Raw genomic sequence first — 5,000 nt, 5'->3', positions numbered from 1 at the left:
AGGATTAAAAAAAAAAAAAAAAAAAAAAGATGAATGTACTACGTTGGGCTTAACCTTGTTGCTGTATTCATAATATGATTCATTATATACCGCAACGAGGCTGAATAGTCGTTACCTCTTGTAGGGAACAATGCAATTTGACGTTCTGACTTCTTGTTAAGAGAGCAAGTGAGGCTCGAAGCGTTCTCATTTAGTCATGTTTCACCGTTGTATGGTTTCTTGTGCGATTCGATTGTCTGTTTTGTGTTATTTAGGAAGAGGAAATGACAGTGGCTATGGGTATATTTATCTTTGAAGTCTGTTCCATATTTATTTCTTTTGATGGTTAATTTAATTCCTTTATCTTTTCTTCTTCTTCTCTTTCATTTTTTTTTTTTTTTTTCATATTCCGTTTTTACACTCTCTACCTTTCTAACCCCCTACCTTTACCCTTCCAAACCCCCCACTTTTTCTTCCCACTTACCCCCCCACCCCCCCCATTCCCTCCTCTTACCCTTATTACCCCTTCCAACCACCCTTCCACACACCCCTCCTCCTCCTCCTCTCCCTCTCCCTCCCCCTCCCCCCACCCTTTCGCTGACCGCCCATCGACCTGAACCAATAACGAGGCGAGAAAGACAATCGGGTCCCTTGCCTCTCGTTATAAGGGGAAAGGAAAGGGTATTCGGTACTGCACTCGAAACCTATCCCAGTCACCTGTCTGAAGACTTATGGCTTGGTTGGGGGGAGGGGAGGGGGGAGGGGAAGGGGGGAGGGGGAGGGAGGTGGGAGATGGAGGGAGGAGGATGGGAGGGAGGGGTAGAGGAGGAGGGTGGGGAAGGGGAAGGGTTGTGGATATCCTTCTGGGAACCCCCTCTCCTTCACCCCCCCCCCCCCCCAATGCCTTCTCCCTGTGTCTCATCCTTGTCCTTGTATTTCACCCTTTTTAAGCCTCTTTTTCATCTCTCTCTCTTCTTCGTGTAGGCTTTTTTTACTTCCTTTTCTTTTTCTTTTAATAGCCTTCTCCTTTTCTTTCTTACCCTCTGTCTTCCTGAAGAAAATATTTTAATTATTTCCCTTCCTAAAAGACCAACTTTTCTAAAAAAAGAAAGAAAAAAAAAAGAAATAAGAGAGAGAGAGAGAGAGAGAGAGAGAGAGAGAGAGAGAAAGAAAGAAGAAAAAATCCAGATTACCCTCGGCGGAAGATTCATATTTATGACCACCAGTTTTCCATCCCTCCCCCCCTCCCCTCCTCCCTTCCTCCTCTTCTCCCCTCCCAGTCATGCTACCCATATCCTCCCTACCACACCATCTCTTACCCCCTCCTTCCCCATCCCCTCCTTCCACACCTTTCGTCCCTTCCTCACCCCCCTCCCCACCCACCTATTCCCAATCATCCTTCCTGTCCATTCCCTCCCTCCTCCTCCCCTATTTCCCCCTCCCTACCGCCCTCCCACTCCCCCCCTACCCATACGACACTCCTCTTCCCCCTCACCCCCCCTCCCCTTAACCCCTCCCCCCGCACTCCCACACGACATTCTCCCTCCTTCCCTCCCTCCTCCCCATCCTTCCCCCTCCCCTCCCCTCCTCCCCTTCAACCCCAACATCTCGGCCTCAGAATCCTTTTAAATTAGAGAGACACTAAAATGAAAGGGTTGTGGTCAAGGGTTCGACCTATTCTCGGCCTATCTGCCGCTCGACGAAAGAAAATTCTTATAATTTTTTTTTTTTTTTTTGCTTTTTTTGCTTTTTTGCTTTTTCTTATTATTTAATTTATCTCTTTATTTTTATTTATTATTATTTTTTTTTTCTTTAGGAAGAGTATATATATGTACATCTTTATCGACGGCAAACTTGGAACCCAAATAGCCAGCTTTTAGAAGGAAGTTAGAGATAGAATAAATGGGGAAAAAATGCAGAAAATGAGAGATTTCATAAAAATAAACAAATGACAAAAATAAGAAAAAAGACAAAAAGAATTAAAAAGATAACAGTAATACCGATAATAACTCTCAAAAACAGGAAAACAAATCCCACAACTCATAAACACAAAAACAAACAAACAAACAAAAACAGAATAGGAAAAAAAAGACAACGACTCAGACCAAAAGCATATCGAGAAACGTCTTGGAAAAAAAAAGTCTTAAGGAGGCCTTCCTGATCCAGGGCTGCGGTCTGGCGAGCTGAGGGCGGGTCCGGGACCACTAGGAGGAGGGGAGAGAGAGGGAGGGGGGGAGAGGAGGGGTAGGGAGGGAAGGGGAGGGGTGAGAGGCCTTCACCGACGCAGAGGGAGGTCTAAGGACCCTAATCTGGCTGGTTAGGTTTTCACTCCTTTCCTTTTTTTTCTCTCTCTCTCTCGTTCTCGCTCTCTCTCTCTCTTTCTCTCTCTCTCTCTCTCTTTCTCTCTCTCTCTTTCTCTTCCTATCTCTCTCTCTCTCTCTCTCTCTTTCTTTCTCTCTCTCTCTTTTCTTTCTCTCTCTCTCTCTCTCTCTCTCTCTCTCTCTCTCTCTCTCTCTCTCTCTCGGAAATGCGTGGGTAGGCATATATTATTTCATTATTAGTAGGTATTGTTTTCGTTTCAATAGCGAGGGAGGAAGATGTTTGCAGATTATATTTATTTATTTTTTTATTTATTTTTTTTATTTATTTATTTTTTTTTTTTATACGAATATAGGTATAAACATTACGTACAGAAACCCCTGATTCGCACATACATACATACCAAATCTCACACATAAATGTATACGGAGAGACAGATAGGTAGATATAGATATAGATAAATGAATAGATAGATAAGCAAATAGGTAGACATGAATATAGATTGATAGATAGCTAGATAGATAGATAGATAGATTGATTGAAAGCTATAGATAGATAGATAGGTAGATATATGGATGAATAGATGTATAGATTGATAGATAGCTAGAAAGATACATAGGTAGATATATGGATAAACAGATAGATAGATAGATTGGTAGAAAGATAGATAGATAGACATAGATAGATAGAAACGATATGTAGATGTAGACAGATAGACAGACAGATAGATATATAAATGGATGGACGGATATTTTTTTATACATATATCTTCTTTTTTTATTGAATTTCTATATCAACGAAACAAAAAAATGTCGAAGAACCAAAGTGTTAATATTACTTTAACAATATAATGTGTAAAATCATCTCTCTTTTTTTTGTATTGACTCGAAAAAGAAAACTAAACCAAAAGAAAAGAAAAAGATAACAAAAAAAGAAGAAAAAAATGAGCGAGGTTATAGGAACAATTTCTTACCGAATTCTTCCTCTATGGAAATGACATGGAACTTAAATAAGAGGCATTGTTCAGTACAGCCCATTCCCCCTCCCCCCCCCTTCCCTCTCCCCCTACCCCCTCCCGTCACATACTCCCTCGATCGCCCTTTTTACCTTCTTCCCTTTCCCTCTATCCCCATCCCCCTTCCCCTCCCCTCTCTCCCCACCTCTCCTCCTCCCTCTATCCTCTCCTTTCCTATCAATCCTTCTCTCTATTCACATCCCCCTCCCCCTCCCTCCCTCCTCCTTCTATCCTCTCTTTTCCTTTCAATCCTTCTCTCTATCCCCCTTCCTCTCTCTTATTCTCCTTCCTCTCCCCTCTCCCAGCCTTTATCCTCTATTGCTTCCTCCTTCCTTCTTTCCCATGTTTTCTCTACATTCTCCACCTTTCCCTCGCTTTTACTCCCCCCCTCCTCCCCAACACGCCTTCCTCCCCAACTCACTTCATCTACCTTCCCCTCTCCCCTTCTTCCCTCACACCTCCCAACCCCCCTTAGAACCCTTAACAATCTCCCCTTACCCCCTCCCCAACACCGAACCTCTTGGAACCCTTGAGAACCCTTCCCCAACCTCCCTATCCCCCAACCCCTTTAGAACCCTTCCCCAACACCCTTAGAACCCTTAAGAACCCTTCCCCAACCCCCAACCCCTTTAGAACCCTTCCCCAACCCCCAACCCCTTTAGAACCCTTCCCCAACCCCCTTAGAATCCATAGGAGAACCCTTCCCCAACCCTCCAACCCTCTTAGAACCCTTCCCCAACCCCCCAACCCCTTTAGAACCCTTGAGAACCCTTCCCCAGCATTAGGCGGAGGACCCGGACCGACTTCCCTAGTAATTATAACCCACTATGCATTGGCCTCGACCTCGGCGATACAACAAAAGAATAACTCTCGTTTCGCCTCAGATTTCGAACGTTGGCGAAGAATGGTCCTTTATTTCGTCGTTTTTTTGTTTGTTTTTTTTGTTGTTTTTTTGTTTTTTTCTCTCTCTCTCGCCCTCTCTTTCTTTCTTTCTTTTCTTTCTTTATTTTTCCTTTCTTTTTTTTCTTTCTTTATTTCTTTTTTTTCTCTCTTTCTGTCTCTCTGTCTCTCTCTCTTTCTCTCTCTCTCTCTCTCTCTCTCTCTCTCTCTCTCTCTCTCTCTCTCTCTCTCTCTCTCTCCCTCTCTCTTTGTACTTCTTTCCTCTCGTTTTTTAACCCCTTTTAATGACAGCAAAAAAAAAAAAAAGGGGAGGGATATACAAATCATTGTTTTTACGTCGCTCTGTTAGATGTCCATATATACCTGTTTCTTAAAGAATGGTCAAAGAAGAATTTTAAGAAGGTCAAGTAATATGTATTTAGAGGAAAAGGAAGGAGGAGAGAGAGAGAGAGGGGGGGGGGGGTGAGTGGGAAGGATGGAAGAAGGAGGGAGTGAAATAAAAAAAAAATTATCTCTCTATTTAATAAAAATAAATTTTGGGTCGTCTTTTTTTTTTTTTTTTTTTTTTGAGAAAAAGGGGAATTTGAAAAGATATAAGATGAGAAATTTGTAATGATAATGATTATGACGATAATGATGATAATAGTGAGAATAAGAGTGATGGTGATAGCAGTGATAATGAGAATATGAATAAGAATAACAAAAAGGAATAAGATGATAATATTGATAAAGATGATAATGATAACGATAATAATAATGAGAATGATGATGATTATGCTGATATCAA

At 42.0% G+C, this 5,000-nt stretch overlaps 1 protein-coding gene across 1 annotated transcript in view; it reads left to right on the top strand.

The window, feature by feature from the left end:
* The window catches only part of LOC125037555, a 160,426-nt gene that overhangs the window by 37,667 nt on the left and 117,759 nt on the right, over positions 1–5,000 (top strand). The gene's annotated exons all lie outside the window — the stretch shown is intronic.

Source organism: Penaeus chinensis, chromosome 23 (assembly GCF_019202785.1).
Source record: "Penaeus chinensis breed Huanghai No. 1 chromosome 23, ASM1920278v2, whole genome shotgun sequence".
Classification (NCBI taxonomy): Eukaryota; Metazoa; Arthropoda; class Malacostraca; order Decapoda; family Penaeidae; genus Penaeus; species Penaeus chinensis.
The sequence above is the reverse complement of the archived record's forward strand: the minus strand, read 5'-3'. Positions and strand labels throughout refer to the sequence as shown.